General features: G+C 42.3%; 1 protein-coding gene across 3 annotated transcripts in view; it reads left to right on the forward strand.

The window, feature by feature from the left end:
* DAB1 (DAB adaptor protein 1) overlaps positions 1-19,887 on the forward strand; it is a 1,267,144-nt gene that overhangs the window by 832,026 nt on the left and 415,231 nt on the right. Inside the window, exon 1 of one of the 3 annotated variants that reach the window (XM_030913326.1) lies at positions 4,417-4,547. The exons of the other annotated variants lie outside the window; for them this stretch is intronic. The gene's annotated coding sequence lies outside the window, so the exon portion shown is untranslated. Of the gene's footprint in view, positions 1-4,416; positions 4,548-19,887 lie in introns of those variants that run through there. 3 annotated transcript variants of the gene reach the window in all.

Below are 19,887 nucleotides of genomic sequence, written 5' to 3' on the forward strand. Positions count from 1 at the left end.
GTGGCACTCGCCTGTAGTCCCAAGATACTTGGGAGGCGGAAGCAGACGCGTCCCTTGAATCCAGGGCTTTGAGGCTGCAGTGAAATCATACTACCTGATTTCAAAGTATGATACTGGAATAGTATGATACTAGAATGAAAACTGACGCAGACCAATGAAACAGAATAGAGGGCCTAGGAATAAATTCCTAGTGATGGTACCACTACACTCCAGAATGGGTGACAGAGTGAGACCCTTTCTCAAAGAAACAGAACAAAACAAAAAACAAAACAAACAAAAAAAGTTCTTTTTTTTTTTGTAAAAGACAAATGTAAGAAGTATTGGTGCAAATGAAGAGATAAGGGAACCTTTGTATGCTGTTGGTGGGATTGTAAATTGGTATAGCCATTACGGAACAGAGTATGAAAGTTCTTCAAAAAACTAAAAACAGAACTACCATATGTTCCAGCAATCCCACTTCTGGGTATATATCCGAAGGAATTTAAATTAGTATCTCAAGGAGATATCTGCACTACCATGTTCATTCCAGCATTATTCACAATAGCCAAGATACTGAACTGCCCTAATGACTGTCAACAGATGCATGGATAAAGAAAATGTGGTATATATGTCTACAATGAAATATTATTCAGTCTTAAAATAGAAGGAAATCCTACCATTGGTGACAACATGAATGAACCTAGGGGACATTTTGTTAAGTGAAATAAGCCAGACCTAAAAAGACAAATACTGCATGGTCTCATTTGTATGTGGAATCTAAAGCAATCAAACTCATCAAAACCAGAGAATAGAATCATGGTTGTCAAGGGCTAGAGAGTGGGGAAAATGGGGGGATTTTGGTTAAAGGGTAAAAACCTTCAGTTATATGATGAATAAGTTCTGGAGATCTAATGTATAGCATGGTGACTACTGTTAATAATTATGCACTATGTACTTGAAATTTTCTAAGATCTTAACTGTTCTTATCACATGCACAAAATTAGTAACTATGTGAAGGTATGGATATGCTAATTAGCTTAATTGTGCTAATTATTTTACAGTGTATATGTATATCAAAACATCATCTTGTACATCTTAAATATACACAATATTGAGGCATTATTTGCCAATTATACCTCAATAAACTACAGAAAAAGAACAAAGTCCATAGTTTACAGCATAAAATTTTATTACACTCTGGCCAACGAGTGTTGTAGTTGAAATAATTGTAGGAATAAACAGAACTAAATAAAATATAATACACAAAATGGGCTTCTTTGCATTCCTTTCTTTGGAGGAGTAGTAATAGCTAGTAGGACTTATGATTTCTGACATTTGATTTTGATTTCCATCATAGGTCAACCAGCACTTACATAGGCTGTTTCTTTGAGTATCTTGAAAATCATGTGCATAGTTATAAATTATGTAAAGTTCAATAAAACTCTGTTTTGCCCATGTGCAGGCTGCTCATGCCTGTGTCTTTTATTTGGTTGACTCCAACATCCTCAAAGGTAGAACATGTTTCTGATTTATCACCATTATTCCCAATGTCTACCACAGTGCCTGACATACAGAATGGACTCCATAAATGCCTGTCAAATTAAAATGAACTATTTTAGAACTATTCTGGGAAGAGAATCAATGTTTATGGGGTGACTGATTTATTCAGTGCCAGGCACTTCCAATATATTATCTCATTTAAGACTCACTGTGATCTCAAGAAGCAAGTATGATCCACCACCATTGTAGGGCTGAGAATTTTGACGTTCAGAGAAGTAACTTGTTAAAGATGAACGAAACTCATTAAATTCCAAACTCCATACTTTATCCAGTATAATAAGAGTGCCTTCCCCAATGGCCTGTTGTGAAGGTTAAATGAGTTAATATATGGAAAGTATCAGAACTATGTCTGAAACATAATAAACAATATATACATCTTTGCTATTCTTATTTTACTGTTTCTCGGGGTAGATGATAAAGAAATGTTCACTGAGATTTTTTTCTTATGCCATTCTTAATACAAATGACATTGTTATTTTTAAAAAGAACAAAAGAAAAAAAACCCTTAATTCTTAGGTGACTTGTTTCATGACGTGTTTAGTACAACAACTTAAAATGTTCCTTTAAGATTTGGTTTAGTTTAACTTGAAAGATCATTGGTGGGTAGTTTGTGTGCAGTTAGCATCTACATGTTATGCCTGGATTTGAGAAAAGCTTTGCTTGTTACCCCTGTTGAATTTCAGGGAAATTTGCCCAGTTTCCACGGTGGACTTGATTCAACACTGAGCAGAGATAGAGTCTTGTATTTCCATTACTTGGCCAATTCAGTGTCATGAATTCCCTTCAAAGTCTCTAATCATCATGTCAATAGAAAGCCAAACAAAGTGAAAGGTGGGTGAAGACAGGTTTTAGAAGTAGGCCTTAAGATGCATGTAGATGGTCTTCATGTTCTAAGGCTATCCTCAAAGCATTGAGAAACTTTAATGTTTTTGGTAGTCAATGAGAATTTAGACCTGTGTGTCCATCATAACAGTTTTCTACCCTCCCTCCCCGTTTCGACCATGTCTTCTCAGATTTGTCCCTCTTTTTTTCTCAGTAGAGTTTAGACTCTTGAGATGTGTCTTCATAGATGAAGAAACTGAAGTTAATCTTAATTGAGTTGCCTGGTAAGCCTGAACTTCCTACATAGTATAGAACCATATCTGGCGTCAACTGTCCTCAGTTTCTAGAACTTTGGAAAACTTGGAGAGACTTGGGCTAGTTTCCCTGCTCCCCACCCTTAGATTTTCTGGTCACACCCGGAGGTAGATAGAAACCGAGCAGTATCAGGGATAGGACCTCCCTCCCACCTTTTTGGGAGTTTCATCTGATCATCTCTTCTTGCAAGACTGCATTCTGCTATGACCTCACAAATTTTTCTTGTCTCTATGTAAATTGCTGTCTTTTCAGGTGGTGCGTGACAGCCTCCGTGTGCTCAGGCCTCCATTTGTGCGGAAGCTATTATTATGGAGTAAGTTTAATGGGTCGTGAATTTTGTGGAGAAAGGGAGGGTCTCTTGATGACTCTGTATGTACCAGCCCTGGACCTACTGGCTCCACAAGGAGTGCATTAGGCTAAATAGTTTTAGCTCATTGACTCTGGAGGTAACAACCCTAAAAGCTACATTAAATTTCCGTGGGTGAGTGTCTGAAGCTAAGAGGAAAAAAAAAAAAACCCAAAACAGAAAAGCACAAATCCATCGCATTAGCTTTGTTATTACACAACTGGAAAACAGAAGTGTAGCCCCCAAAAGAGTAAGGGTAAACTTTTTAAGGAAGGGTTGCTTGCCTCTTGCTTTCCTTTTCTGCACCTGGGTCCATTAGGGTGGTTTGTGTGCAGTGCGAATCTACACATTATCAACTTGATTTGATTCACCAGGCTCCTCTCTCCTCCTGCATTCAGGCCTCTGGAGACAGGTATGCCACACAACAGGGATTTCCTGGAGTTGAATCCAGTCTCAGGGTGGAAGAATGTTCAGAATGACCCAATCTTTTCTGCAACTTGGTGTTTCTAGGATCTTTGTAAGCTAGGACCCTAAGCAAGGAGCAACTGTGTACTCGCTGGAGCCGCCTCCCGCACAGCTTCGGATCCGGAGTTAACCGCGGTCTGCATACTCTCAGGGGCACGGGTCTTTTCCTAGGACTGAAACGTGACACATACTAGCCTTCTCCCTCCCAAGTTGCCCAACTTTGCCTGGGAAGCCGCAGTCAAAACAGGAGCCGCCGAGCCTGCGCTGGCGGCTGGGAGCGAGCGCCCCCTCCTGCCAAGGGGCGTGGGGGCAACATGCCCTCACAGAGACTCCCCTCGTGGTTTCGCCCATATTGGCACTCCGTATATTTGGGTATGCGTATGTTTTCGAGGCTTGGATAAAAGGGTAGACCCTAGAAAAAAATGAGAGGGGCCAGGCGGAGCTGCGGCCAGTGGTGGTGATGGGGGAGAAAACACCACTGGATACTTTGTGACAACCCCCTCCCTTACCCTCTTCACGCTGGAGAGGCTGGGGCGGGGACCCCCCGCTCTCGGCTTGTCTCTCCTGCTTCCACGCCGGGATGGAGAGAGAGCGCAGGGGCTCCAGAGGCGCGACTGCAAGCCGCGGCGCCCCCGCTCGCTCGCTCGCTCGTTCTTCCACCTCCTCGTCGCCACCGCGGCTCGGCTAAGCTCTCGGAGCGCGCTTAGGCTGCGCAGAGAGCGCCCCGGAGGGAGCTGGAGCCGCGAGGCCGGGGCGAGGAGCGCACTACCAGGCGGCGGCGGCCGGGGAGCTAGTAGGTGAGCCGCGCCGCTGGGCGCCGGGCGGGTGCGGGGGCCGGCGGGGCGGGGGCCGCGGGAGGAGGCGGGTCCGCGCGGGTGGCGGTCTCCTCCCCCTACTCTGACGCGGGGCCCGTGGCTCCCGGGGAGGATGGACCCAGCTCGGCGCTCGCCCGGGCTTCCCCGGGCTGCAGAGCGCGCCTGAGTGCCGCCGCCCGCCGGGCATGGGTAGCCGCTTTCTGGGCGGCTGCGGCAGCGGAGGAGGATGCTCTGGGCTAGGCGAGGTGAGGCGCGGCGGGGGCGCGCGGCAACCCTTGAGTTCAGCGCGTCAGGTGCCCCGCGACGACACGGCGCCGGGGAGCCAGGAGGCTTCGCTGGGGCCCCGGGCGCGGAGGGGGGCTCCTGGGACGCGCCACTCAGCAGTTTGGCTAGGGGTGCTGCGAGGATGGCGACTGCAGCAGTTTTTCGCCTTCTCCCTCCACTTGCTGGAAGGAAAGGGACGACTTCTCTTTCTCTCTCCTGCCCCCCACCCCCGCGCCCCTGTCTCCCTACTTCTGACCACGCGCGATCCTGTCTCCAGACTTGTCCACCCTTGACACGCGTCTCTCTCCAAGACCCCCTTGCGCCCTCTTTCCTCCTGCGATCCTGGCTCTGTCCGTCCTCGAGCCTGCCTTCTCCCGCTGTCCTGTGCTCCCGAAACTCCCTGCCTGCCTCTCCGGTGGCCAGACCCTTTTCCTCACTCGGCCGAACCCCGTTCTCACTTCCCTACTCATCGGTAGCTAGGTTCGGCTTCGACCTCTCGAAAAACCGACTCTATCCCAGTAATCCCAGCCCTTTCGCGGGCACCGTGAGAACTGGATCCCGCGTTCCTCGGACCCCGGCCTTTCTTCGGATCTTCTGTGGACTCTGTTCTTTGCCGCTCGACCCCCTCCATCCACTCCCCAGCACCCCCTACCCCCACGCCCAGTTAGTCCCCTCCCCAGCCCGCCTCTCTTCCTTCTCTCTGCTCCAGACGCTCTGACTTGGATGCAGAGAGCTCAGGTTTTTTTTTTTTTTTTTTTTTTTTTTTTTTTTTTTTTTTTTTTTTTTTTTTTTTTTTCCCTACCAGGGAAACTTTAAATCTCTGTGGTTCGGCTCATAAGGCAGGCACACAAGAGGGTGTCAACCGCCGAGAGAACCCAGAGGCAGGGAGTCCGAGATGGGGGGAGGTCGTGTCGCGGCGTCTGAAAGGGTCCACTGGGTGAGTGTACAAAGTAAATTTCAAAACCAGGGTGACTGCTGCAGTCAGGACTCTGCCTCCGCTGGCTGCGTCCCGGGGAGTATTATTGTGACCCCTGGTGGGAGGGCGCATCTTTTCTCTGCACTTTTTAAGGCGCTTTTTCTTTTCTCTGTTTTTGTTTTTTGGTGGTGCTGGTGGGCCTGATGGGGGCCAGTGGGCACAAGGGAACGCTGCCTGGAGAGGTGGACGCCACTTGGCTGCTCCCAGACCTGCCAGACTGTGTACGTTTCACCCCGTGTGAACTACCCCCAACCCCCCACTGCATCGCACAAGTCCTCATTGTTGGGGGTCTGCTGGGGCACTTCCGCTTAGGCTGGGAGAGTCTGAAGGAATGGCGTGGGGGTGGGGAGGCCGGGGGCGCTTGGCGACCGCTTGGCTCTCGGCGGCGGGCGGAGTGGAGAGCGCCGCGGCGCGGGCATCTGTGCGCTCCGGTGTGTGTGTGTCGCGAGGCTGGGGTGCGCGCCCGCGTGGGTCGGTGTCTGCGTGTGCGTTTGGATGTCGGCACACGCCTGTGTTTAACTCCGTTAGAAAGAGGGGCGAGTGTAGAGCTTGCGGTAGCGAGAGCGCCTTTCTCCGCCTGGGAGCCGGACTGGGGCGAGCCCGCCTGCGAGCTGGATGCTCCAGTGCAGCTCCTAGCCAGGCAACAGGGACCGGGGCGAGAATCCGCGCCGTCGTTTCCACCTCCTTCCTGCTCCCCTCCTGCTGGCCAGTTAAATACACTTTCACAGTGTTGATAGTTTTGAATAAAGGCCGTGTGGGGATTCCACTACACTTTACAACACTTAACGTTTTCAAGTAATCATATAAATTAAAGGTGGCTTACGTTCAGAACCTCCTAATTATCCAGTTCACATTGGTACATTTATGTGCCAATTATAGGTCTTTGAGAAATCCATAACATTATAAACCATCCCCACCCCTTGAATTAGCACCCATTGTTTTTGTGATCTCCGTGATGAGTGATTCTGGATGGCACCGGAACTGCGCAGGCACGAAGATAGATGGGGGTTCGGAGATGTCAGAAGGAGTAGGGCCCCCCGCCACCCCCCAACTCTTTCACTCCCTATCCTGACAAAGCCTGGTGACAATTCTGGGAACCGAAAGTGATCAAAGATTTTCTTGATTTCCTATTGAGAAGGGCGACCTAATCAAAGCTGTATAAAAGTCAACTTCTAAGCAATCAGAAATTGTCTGCTGATGTGCTTGATTGAAACCCCAGCATTCAAATGGAGTATTGAAGAACTCGCAGAAAGCTCTTTTGAAGCGCTATTGTTCTTTGCCATCCACAGAGGCTCTCTTAAAGGTTTAGGAAGTTCAAAATGCAGTGGTTTGAAAGGACTGACTTTGTAACTATTTGGCAACCTTGGGAGGATCCGCAGGGATGAGAAAAGAGGCCGAGGTGGGAAGTGCAAATATGTTGTGGCCATCTTCTTGGGAACGGTGCTGCTATCAAGTAGGAATTCAGTTCTACCCATCGAGTTGGCAATTAAATCTCTTCTAAAGCAGATTTAGAAGATGATTTTTAGTAGTTTTTATTTTTTAGTGGTTTGCTTAAGGTCTGAATAGGCATATCTGAAACGTTTAATCATGTTCATTGTAGTCAACGATAAAATCTGAATAAAAATTTCTTATTGTTGATGAAGCTCATCTCACAAGCTGTTTCACAGTATGTTTCATTTGCAAGACACACCATTGTGTGAGGCTGCCGGGAAGAGATTGTATCATGTATTGTTCATTTTCTCCTCCCAACCCAGAGAGGAATATTCTTCTTCATTCCCCTTTGCCCTCCAAAGTAATTTTTCTTAAATGGGTGAGTGTTTGGCTTGGTACCTGATAGTACCCATCTAAAAAATTGCATTTGGTAGATTTAGGATGCTTGGAGCCACCCTGCAGGCAGATGAAGAATCTAATGGAGGCAGCATTTCATTTTGATAATTCACTCAAGTCAAACATTTTGTTTTTGCTGGGATTTAATCCTTCTCTCAAACTAATAAAGCAAACAAAGCAAGAAAATCACAGTTTATGTCTTTTAGATGGCACTTTAAAAATAGTATAAATTGAAGTGTATTGTCAGGAACTTTAAATGGCATTTAGGACTTACTGAGACAAAGAATACTCAGTGGTTGAGTTAGGCAGTTGAGGATGAATCGCTTAACCTCTCACAACCTTGCTTTCATCATCTGCAAAACGGACCATATTACCTACCTTGTGGGTCTTGGAGCAGTTTTATGGGGAAAATCATATGATTGGGTGCTTTGGCACATAGCAGGATTTCAAGAGAATGATAACTCTTAGTAATAGACAGCATGGAATTCTGTTCAAGAAGGTGGATGGCATTTGGAATGGGAAGACCAGGATTGAATCCAGCTACTTCTGACTTTGTAATGTTTGGCAAGTCACCTTTCATGTTAATAAAAAAGAATAATTAACTTTTATGGAGTGCTACTAAGAGTCAGGAATGCTTCTAAGCACTTTACACATACTAACTTATTTAATCTTTAGATAACCCTAGGATGTGGATACTTGTATTCTCATTTGCATTAGCTAGATAAGGAAACTGGGGCACAGGAAGATTTGGTAACTAGCCTGAGATTACATAGCAAATAAGGGATGGAACTAGGATTTAAACCCAGCCATTCTTGTTCCAGGGTCTGTCCTAACCACTGTTATGCTGCCTCTGAGTGAGGAAGTGATCCCAGCTAGCTCCCAGGGTGTAAAATTTAATGGAGAATAATGAAATAGTAAGACTTCTATAGGAGCAAGCTGCGTATTTCCCCATTTTTAGATGCTAGCCACACAAAATGGGTGTTACCTTATTATCAACAGGGAATGGGACAATGATAGGCATTTTGAACACTTGTGACTCTGTGGCAGTTTCTATCAGACATTGGTTAGTACTGGTTCACATCTGGTTACTCTGTGAAAATGTTTATTAATTAGGTAACAATAGTAAATAATTGTTTAGGCAATTAGTAATGCAGAAACAGCGTTACTGCTTTTCTCAGTTACTAGCTGTGGTCAGCAGAGATTCTCAAACTAAAAGGTGGTATAGCAGGTGGTAAGGAGTCTGGACTTGGTTGCTGGCCTCCCTGGCTTCAGATCTCAGCTCCACCAGCTCTGCAAGTTGTGTGGCCTTGGCCAGCTAATCTACCTTCTCTGTGCTTTAGTTTTCTTTATAATGAAATAACAGTACTTACCTCATAAAATTATGAAGATTACAGGAAGTAACACAAAGTGCTTAGAATAATACCTAGCATGAACAGTTACTTAGCTATTAGTGTTATCTTTCTTTCTTTTCTTTTTTTTGTTGCCCAGGCTGGAATGCAATGGCATAATCTCGGCTCACTGCAACCTCCACCTCCCAGGTTCAAGTGATTCTCCTGCCTCAGCCTCCCGAGTAGCTGGGATTACAGGCATGCACCACCACGCCCGGCTCATTTTGTATTTTTAGTAGAGACAGGGTTTCTCCATGTTGGTCAGGCTGGTCTCGAACTCCTGACCTCAGGTGATCCGCCTGCCTCGGCCTCCCAAAGTGCTAGGATTACAGGCATGATCCACCACACCTGGCCTAGTGTTATCTTTCAAATGATATAAAAACCCATCCCATAGATAATGAAAAAGTTTTCTATCATTGATATTCTGAGAGTTATGCATCCCAATAGTATCTGGTCTATCTTTAGGAAGAGATACATTTTAGGATTTTAGGCACAGTTTTTTTTTTTTTTTTTAATTGGAAATATTTCCTTACACATTTTGGCTGTTTGTGAAGAGGAGTTGTGGAAGTACACATCATGTTAAAATTTCCATGCCATTTTACTTTTCCACAGTTATTCTGAGGAAAGTAAAATGACTTTGAATTCTAGAGGTGAGTTTGTCAACTCTCCTAATTTACAGATTGAAAGAATATTAGACTTGCAGAGATACGTAACTTTACAGCTGAGAGGCACCTTCGCAACTCGGGGTTCTTGGACTCCTTGTCCAGTGCTCCTTTCACTAGACCAGATTGTCTCCTATACCAGGATAGAGACGTGGCTTGAAAATATAAATAAAACTTGGCAGAGAAGGTGTTGTCAGGCTAAGAGCATGAGCCAGCTAGACATTCTGTACTGAAAAAAGCATGTCAGTAGGAAAAGAAAACCCCTCCTCTGGTATGTACATTTATATCCATGAAAACTCGCACTGAACTGAATCTGTGAAATGCATATCAGGATATGAACTCGTGTAAAAATATGAAAACAACTCATTAATCAAATTAATCATCTGGATATTTCCCTTTGATTGGAGAGCAAATGTTCAGGTTTCTTTTTCTTTGACCTGTTCTTTTTATTTTTCTTCCGTTTAGTCTTCAGATGGGGGAAGGTTTTGGTTCAGGAATTATAAAACTCCTCTGGCATCTATTTTATGAAATATGTAGCATATTCTATTGGAAAGAAATTGCCAGCTTGCTTTTATTATTATTATTTTATTTTATTTGAAGCTGACATATAACCAATCTACAATGCCACTGGGGGAGTCTCATAAACAGAAAGGAAAATAGAAATAAAATTCTGCTGAATAGAAGAGATGACAGCTAAAATGATGAAAATTTTGTGGTGGTGAAGGCGGGCTGTTTAACTTACGGTATAAAAATAAGGGGATGGGCCCTCTCAAATGGTTGTAGGTAGTTTAGCATGAATTCAAATCGGCCATCTTGACCACCTGCAGTGAGTCTTGCAAATTACCAACCCCATGTCTCTGCTCCGAGCTTCATATTGATTTACGATTTTCTTTGTTGGTCAGTCATCAACAAATCTCTTGAATGAACTCATGATCTGTTTATTTGGTATCCATCAGTTCAGGCATCTCTTTCTTTGCTCTTTCTTTGTCTCTGTCTTTCCTCGTTTCTATCTTAGTCTTTGTCACATTCAGTCTTTATGTCTCTTTGTTTTTATTCTTATTAGTGTTGCAATTGAAAATAATAGAAAAGCTGTGAATATGCATTGAGAGCATCTGGGAAATTGAGGAACAAAATTCTGGTCATGCACATAAACATCACTTCTATGTCCATTCAACAAATGTTTACTGAGCACCTACTTTGTGCTTGGCTCTGGCTCTGTGCTAGGCATTGTGAAGAGTACCAAGATGCAATTGTGCAGTTTCCCATCTAGGGACCTGGTTTTATGCATAAATAACTGTTACAGCAGGAGATGTGCTATGGAAAATATCTATACAGCTATGGAACCTTCTGGAGGTGGTAATTTACTCTACCTGGAGAAAGGAAAGCTTGGGGATGGCTTCATTTCACCTAGATCTTGAAGGTTGACCAGGAGTTTCTCAAGGCTTACAGGCGGTTCAGACTGATAGGACTTCATGGACAAAGTCAGGCGAGCATGAAGGATGGTTATTGGCTTAGGGATGGGCATACTTGGGTAGAGTGGTAATGTAGAACATGCATCAAAATGGGTTTTTTAATAGAGCATTTTCCAAACTGTGTCCCAGGAAACACTAATGTCCCCTAATATCATTATGAATATTTCAAAAGGAAGAGGGCTCGGAGGGAAAAATAAGTTCCATGTCAAACATTTTTGGAAAGTATTGAATTACATATCCTATTCTTAGTAAGATGTGGTATTTACTGATATGTTAAAGGTTCAGAGATTTTCTGCACTAAAGTCATTTAACTCATGAAGAATTTTAAAAATTCATTTGCCATAGAGCCTTTGCTTTCAAGTAGCATCTCTCAGTGTCTTATGAAATAGATTGGGAAAAATGTAGAGAATCACTTAAGCTTTTTAAGAGTAGTTTTCATTCTATCATGAAAATAATGGTGTGATTTGAAATGCAGGACGTAATATTTAACCCGTTTTTGCCTAGTGTTCCTTTATTGGAATGCTAAGCTTGTGGGCATTATTTATATCCTACTGCTCAAAGTCATCGCCAAAGTCTGATTTTTCACAAAAAAACAATTTGCAACCTGTGGCATAAATGAGTTAAGACACACAAAAAGTATAAATAACAATATAATAAAAAGTTTTGGCCAGGCCCGGTGGCTCACTCCTGTAATCTCAGCACTTTGGGAGGCCGAGGTGGGTGGATCATGAAGTCAGGAGATCGAGACCATCCTGGCTAAGACGGTGAAACCCCGTCTCTACTAAAAATACCAAAAAAATTAGCTGGGCGTGGTGGCGGGCGTCTGTAGTCTCCGCTACTAGGGAGGCTGAGTCAGGAAAATGGCGTGGACCCAGGAGGTGGAGCTACTCCACCCTGGGTGACTGAGCAAGACTTCGTCTCAAAAAAAAAAAAAAAGTTTTGTATCTACCACTCAGTTAATGAAATAAAGCCAGACAAACACAGTTGAAACCTCCTAGTAACCTTTCTCTGATCATATGTCCCCTTCTCTTGGCAGACATAGTCACTCTCCTAAATTTGATAATTCTTTTGAATATATTTTTCCAGAACAAACCTAAATAATTCCATTGAATTCTCATTCACTTTCTGGCTCATCACTATATCTATAATAAAAAGAAATGGTATTTTGTCCAATAATTTTCCTGAAATAAAGGACATTTATAAACTGTCTAGCTAGTCACTACATAGATAATAAGAAAGAAATAGTATTTGCCTAATAATTATACTGGAATAAAGGACATTTATGAACTACTTAGGGGAAGGAAATGTAGCTTCCCTTTTTAACTCTGGTGTCTGGAATGTAGTAGATGCTCAATAAGTTTCTGCTCAATTGAATTGAATTAAATGTGTTCAGTCTCCTGTGGTTCATTAAGTTAATTTGGGCAAAAAGATTAGGGTAAATTAATTGTTTTCCATAGACAATATTGAAATTCTTTGTGATCAGTGGACTTGAAAATCATTTTTTATTGCAGTTCTTTATTTTGTAATCTAGATTTGGGAGCGAATTATAATAATTATCTGTTGAAAGTCATTTCTGTGTTTTATTGACATCTCTTAAAATCATTAACAATAACTACTTATCCAAATCTGTCCTATTAAAACAGTTGATTCACTAGAACTATCTACCTTCATTATAGGAAAAATTATAAATGTAACTGCTTTCATCCAAAGAGGAAATTTTAAAATTACAATGCTGTGTAATTACTTACTACCCTGACATGAAATGCATTGAAAGTTTATGAGGTTCCATTCCTTGGGCGTCCCCAAGAAATAACTTACTATCAGTAACAGAGTGTTATTATTAGATACTATCATGCCAACAGAAGCATCTCTTTTGATATATGCAAGGGACATCTTCTTGAAAAAGTTTGCCTTAAACATAAGTCATATGTGAGTGAAATTTTCTTTTCTTATTGTCTCAGACTATATTCATATATTATGGTATATATGTGAACATGTAGAGTGAATGGCAGAATATTGGTGGAGAATGCATGGTAGAATGAGTGAGAGGAGAAAGGAAATGGAAGACTCACAGGCTCACAGTGGGAGGCTTTTGGTACAAAATCGTGGCTGTGTGAGAGACAGTAGATTACCTTCTCTTGTGGGGTGAGAAGTTGATCTACCCCAGGGTTTTCTATCCTTGTTTTCACTGATATATGTTTCTCCTGGCAGTTTTTGGAGTAGCAGTTAAATCCTAGCAGTTAGCAGAACAAGAGTGAACTTTGTAGTATGAATGATCATAAACACAGAAAAACACTGCACAGAGGGTAAGGAAGAGATGCTGTACAATCCTATTCCCTGGTGATGGTGTAGCAGTGCCTATAATGATGGCATGTGGTGGTGCTTGTCTTGAATTGCAGGCCATGTTATTCTGAGCAGTATTATATGTCTTAATGACATATATAATGTCTTACGAAAGTTCTAGGTATAAGCCACATCCGTTCGAATATACTCAGGTTAAACCAGTAGTGCTAGTAATCTAATTGTGGACAGTCAAAGATGCGCCAACCATATGCTGAATCTGAGCTATGGCATGTATTGTCAGAATATAGTTCCAATAAATGCAAAAAGGTTATTTATGCCTTGGGAAGCTGAATAGATTTATAGGCCACATAGAAGTTGGATTTTTGCCAACCTTCTGCTATCTAACTTCTTAATTTTAATATAGTTGAATTTATCAATCTTTTATGGTTAGCACTTTCTATGTCTTGTTTCGGAAAGCATTTTTTTTTCCACCCTGATGTCATGAAGATATTCTCCTTTGTTATCTTCTAAAAGCTTTATTGTTTTGTTTGCCTTTCAAATTTAGGTTCTCTAATCTATGTGCAGTGTGTGCGTGTATGTGTGTATGTGTATAGTGTGAGGTATGCATTTATTCTAATTTTCTTGTATATGGAAAAATGATTTTCCTGGAACTTAGAGTCAATTTCTAAGCATATGTTTTAGCCACTCTTTTGCCCTAACCAAATTTTATTATAGCTTTTTTAATGAACCTTGGTATTGGCCAGGACACATCCCTTAAAGTGTTCTTCTGCAAAAGTGTCTCAAGAGTGTCTTGGCTTTTTTTGGTCCTTTTTCTTCCATATACATTTTATAATCATCTGTCTTTTTTTGTTGTTGTTGTTTTTGAGACAGAGTCTCGCTCTGTGGCCCAGGCTGGAGTGCAGTGGCTGGATCTCAGCTCACTGCAAGCTCCGCCTCCCGGGTTCACGCCATTCTCCTGCCTCAGCCTCCCGAGTAGCTGGGACTACAGGCGCCCGCCACCTCGCCTGGCTAGTTTTTTGTATTTTTTAGTAGAGACAGGGTTTCACCGTGTTAGCCAGGATGGTCTCGATTTCCTGACCTCATGATCCACCCGTTTCAGCCTCCCAAAGTGCTGGGATTACAGGCTTGAGCCACCGCGGCCGGCCCCATCTTTCAAGGTTTCGCAAGAATACTGTTGAGATTTGATTTGAGTTTTATCGAATTTATAGACTGATTAAAAGATAATGCCGTCATTAGGACATTGAGCCAAAGTCTTTCTACCCATAAATACAGTAACTCTTTCCATTTATTTGGTTCTTATTTAATGTCTTTCAATACAGTTTATAATTTTCATCAAAGGGCATGCACTCTTTTCAGCTTAGTTTTAGGTGGTTTATATTTTTGTAATTGCCATTGTAAATGTTATCTTTAAAATTATATTTTCTAGCTATATATTAATTTTCATTATATGCTACCTGTATTTCTTATTCTAAATGGTGTATAGTCAGGAGAGGAGGAAAACCATGGGTGTTTTTGAATGGTTACTATTAAATAAATTCAGGCATCCATGGGAGATATGGCTGGTTCCATGCCAGACCACTGCAATAAAGAGAATATTGCAATCAAGAGAGTCACATAAATTTGTTGGTTTCCCAGTGTATATAAAAGTTATGTTTACACTATACTGTAGTCTGTTAAGGGTGCAATAGCATTATGTAAAAAATTCAATGTACATACCTTAATTGAAAATACTTTATTGCTCACATATGCTAATGATCAACTGAGCCTTCAGCAAGTCATAATCTTTTTGCTGGTGGAAGGTTTTACATTAATGTTGATGGCTCCTGACTGATCAAGGTGGTGGTTGCTGAAGATAAGTACCTGGGTCAGTTTCTTAAAATAAGACAATAATGAAGTTTGTCACATTGATTGACACTTCCTTTCATGAAAGATTTCTCTATAGCATGCAATACTGTTTGACAGCATTTTACCCACAGTAGAACTTTTTTCAAAATTGGAGTCAGTCCTCTCAAACCCTGACACTGCTTTATCAATAAGTTTATGTAAATCCTTTGCTGTCATTTCAACAATCTTCACAGCATCTTCACTAGGAGTAGATTCCATCTCAAGAAACCAGTTTCTTTGCTCATCCATAAGAAGTAACTCCTTATCTGCTAAAGTTGTAGCATGAGATTACAGCAATTCAGTTTCATCTTCAGGCTCCACTTCTAATTCTAGTCCTCTTGTTATTTGTATCACATCTGCAGTTCCTTCTTCCACTGAAGTCTTGAATCCCTCAAAGTCAGCCATGAATCAACTTCTTCCAAACTTCTATTAATGTTGATATTTAGACCTCCTTCCATGAATCACAAATGTTCTTAATGGCATCTAGAATGATGAATTCTTTGGTTTTTTGAGATGGAGTCTTGCTCTGCCTCCCAGGCTGGAGTGCAGTGGCGCAATGTCGGCTCACTGCAAGCTCTGCCTCCCGGGTTCAAGCCATTCTCCTGCCTCAGCCTCCCGAGTAGTTGGAACTACAGGCGCCCGCCACCATGTGCAGCTAATTTCTTTTTGTGATTTTAGTAGAGATGGGGTTTCACTGTGTTAGCCAGGATGGTCTCAATCTCCTGACCTGGTGATCTGCCTGCCTCGGCCTCCCAAAGTGCTGGGATTACAGGCGTGAGCCACTGCACCGGTCCAAGAATGATGAATTATTTACAGAATATTTTAAAATTGCTTTGCCAAGATCCATCAGAAGAATCACCATTTATGGCAGCTATAGCCTTATGAAATGTATGTCCTAAATAATAAGACTCGAAAGTCAGAATTACTCTTTGATCCATGGGCTGCAGAATAGATGTTTTGTTAGCAGACATGAAAACAACGTTTATCTCCTTGTATGTCTTCATTAGAACTCTTGGGTGACCAGGTCTGTTGTCAAGGAGCAGTAATATTTTGAAAGGAATCTTTTTTTCTGAGCAGTAGGTCTCAACAGTGGACTTAAAATACTCAGTAAACCAAGCTGTAAACAGATGTTCTGTTAATCAGGCTTCATGTTTTTAGAGCACAGGCAGAGTAGATTTAGTACAATTCTTAAGGGCCCTAGAATTTTCACAATGGTAAAGTAGCCAGCTGCATTCACCCCTAACAACAGAGTCAGCCTGTCTTTTGAAGCTTTGAAGTCAGGCATTGACCTCTCCTCTCTAGCTGTGAAAGTCCTAGATGACACCTTCTTCCAATATAAGTCTGTTTTGTCTACATTGAAAATTTGTTTTGCAGTGTAACGAACTTCATCCATGATCTTAGCTAGATCTTCTGGATAACCTGTTATAGCTTCTGTATCAGCACTTACTGCTTCACTTTTCTCTTTTATGTGACGGAGGTGGCTTCTTTCCTTATAATTCATAAACCAAGGTCTTCTAGCTTCAAAATTTTCTCTTGAGCGTTCTCACCTCTCTTAGCCTTCATAGAATTGAATAGAGTTAGGGCCTTGTTCTAGATCAGGATTTGGTTTAAGGAAAGACTGTGTCTGGTTTGATCTTCTATCCATAGCACGAAAATTCTTTCCATATCCACTATCAGGATATTTCTCTTCCTTATCAGTCATGTGTTCACTGGAACAGCACTTTTAATGTCCTTTAATCTATTTCTTGTTTGCCCCAAGAAATAAGTGCTGGCAGCGAGCTACACAGAGTGGGTTAAGATCTTTTCCTTTGCATTCACAACTTGGCTATCTGGCACAAGAGGCCCAGCTTTCAGCCTTTCTCAGCTTTCAACATGCCTTCCCCACTAAGCTTAGTCATTTCTAGGTTTTGATTTAAAGTGAGAGACTTGTAACTCTTCCTTTCACTTGAACACATAGAAGCCATTGTGGGGTTATTAATTGGCCTATTTCAGTATTGCTGTGTCTCAGTGAATTGGGAGGCCAGAGGAAGGGGAAAGTAGATGGGGGAACTGCCAGTCAATGGAGCAGTTAGAAAACATACAGCATTTATTTATTAAGTTCATTGTCTTATGTGAGCATGGGTCATAGTGCCTGAAAGCAATTACAGTAGTTTCATCAAAGTTCACTTATCATAAATAATCATAATTATTATAATAATAATGAAAATGCTTGAAGCATTGTGAGAATTACCAAAATGGGACAGAGGCACAAGGTGAGCACCTGCTGTTGGAAGATGATGGTGATGGACTTGTTTGATGCAGGGTTGCTATAAACCTTCAATTTGTAGAAACATGCAATAACTGTGAAGTGCAATAAGGCAAAGTACAATAAAAGTAGGTATGTCTGCCAGGCGCGGTGGCTCATGCCTGTAATCCCAGCACTTTGGGAGGCCGAGGTGGGTGGATCACGAGGTCAGGAGATAGAGACCATCCTGGCTAATGTGGTGAAACCCTGTCTCTACTAAAAATACAAAAAATTAGCCGGGTGTGGTGGCGGATGCCTGTAGTCCCAGCTACTCAGGGGACTGAGGCAGGAGAATGGTGTGAACTCGGGAGGTGGAGCTTGCAGTGAGCCGAGATCCGGCCACTGCACTCCAGCCTGGGCGACAGAGCGAGACTCCACCTCAAAAAACAAACAAACAAAGAAAAGAAAAGTAGGTATGTCTGTACTAGGTGATTCACAGGCTCTTATTTGATACCTAGAAAAGCCTTAAGGAAAGGACTATGGGTAACTTAGCACCACCCTTGACAGGTCACTGCCTTCCTTTGCAGCCTGATAGTGCAGAAGGCTTAAAAGGACATCTTTTGTCCCAGTGGGCCAGTGGGAATGTGGAGTAGGGAATGGAGCTAATGAGAGGGTGATCAACCAGGGTAGCCGCTAGTCACTTTGTTCAAGAGGCCAAGGTTTTTGAAGGACATCTCTGGCTTTCCTATGGAGAGAGAAGGGATCTGCAAAGGAGGGCACAGTTCCCTTCTGGTTAGACACCCTGTGGAGCGTGAGTAACAGGCACTGGGGCCTGGGGGCCAGAGTCTGGCTCCTGACACACTATTCTGATATTTCGGGTAGACCACAGTTATTTGGCTGCCCGATGGGCAAATTTTGGCTGGTTGCCCAGTTCTAGCTTGACTTTTCAGGCATATCTTAGGTCAGTGAATGTTATTCCCACTTTCAAATGAGGAGCCACAGGCCTAGAGAAATGGAAAGATGAGTCCAGGTCATTAAGCAGAGCAGAGCTAGAATAGAGACCCAGGTCTCCTTGCACCCAAACCAGTGCTCTTTCCATTTCATCACATGGACTTAAGGTCCTCAGATATACTATGTCAATAATATAGTCAAATACTGGCAGGGTTTTTGACTATGTGAGGAAGCACCATTATGTCTGGAAATTGTAAAATATATCTGTAAAAAAATGGGAGAGAGATATTTGGTGATTACTATCTGCCAGTTCTGTCTCTGTCTCTCTGGTGTCCCTTGTGCCATTAATCTTTCCATAAGTTCACTCTTACTCTTTCTCCCCAAATTATTTTAGGACCCAGGGCATATATTCATTTCACTCCAAAAGTCATCCCTTATGACGTCAGTATTGATAACATTTCAAATTCCTCTTCTTCCCTGAGCAAATGCTGTAACCCCTTTCCCCTTCTCTCACATTCTGTCATCAGCACATGTTTCATTGTGTTTTCTGGAATGAAGATAATATATACAGTACTAGTTTAGGTTGATATAAAAGAGGTTGTCTCATATAACACAAGATTAAGGAAAAGAAAATGCGACCACTTGGTTAACCTGATACCACTCTATATTTTCTGTGTGCTGTTTGTGGGTTCATATGACTCAGGCTAGATATCATTCTGTATATATTTGACTGTTCAGAATGTATCAGTGGAGAAGGACGTCTTGATTTGTTTGAGAAGCCATAAATCAACATGACTAGGAGTAAGAGAGGCAGGGAGGAGGGGGACTTGGGGACTGGACTAGCATTGCTTTCTTTAAAAAATAAAGGTCATACAGCATAGGCTCAATCTAAGTTTGACACCTGCTTCTGCCTGACTTTCCAAGGTATGTTTCTCTTTCTTAGGCCTCTTGAGCACCGAATTCTATTAAACACCATACTTCTTCATGTCTTCAATTGTTCTGTTCCACATCCGTTGATCTAGGTTCCTCTAAACATTGAGAGTTTCTGAAGACTACTATCTTGCTAAGTCAGTATAAACACTTGCTACGTTTAATTTTTGAAGTCTACCATCACTGTTTTCATTTTTTTCTTTTTTGCAGTAAAGGAGGAAGTGTCCCGTAGTTAACTATTTTGAGTCAATGAAAACAAAAGAAGAGTTTTCTACTCTGAGATACGCTTTTAATTTCTTATTATTCCCAAACTGTGCTTTTTCTTTATTTTCTTGTCCTTTTCTGTCCTGTCCTTTCATTCTTCCTTCCTTTCCTTTTTACCCTCCAGTTTAATTAAATCAAAGGAATTGCATGAAATCAAAAACAAAAAAGGCCTAAAGGTTTAGAGTGTGATTTTACACGTTAATAGAATGTGTTTCTTCTCTTTCTTGCATACATTTTTCAGTGGGGTAGGAAGTTTTTGAGTGTAGTCAAGAGTTGGACTTTTTTTCTTTTCTTTTTTTTTTAAGTGACGGAGTTTCGCTCTTGTTGCCCAGGTTGGAGTGCAATGGCATGATCTCTGCTCACCGCAACCTCCTCCTCCCAGGTTCAAGCGATTCTCCTGCCTCACCCTTCCTAGTAGTTGGGATTATAGGCATGTGTC

This window comes from Rhinopithecus roxellana, chromosome 12, assembly GCF_007565055.1.
Source record: "Rhinopithecus roxellana isolate Shanxi Qingling chromosome 12, ASM756505v1, whole genome shotgun sequence".
NCBI lineage: Eukaryota > Metazoa > Chordata > Mammalia > Primates > Cercopithecidae > Rhinopithecus > Rhinopithecus roxellana.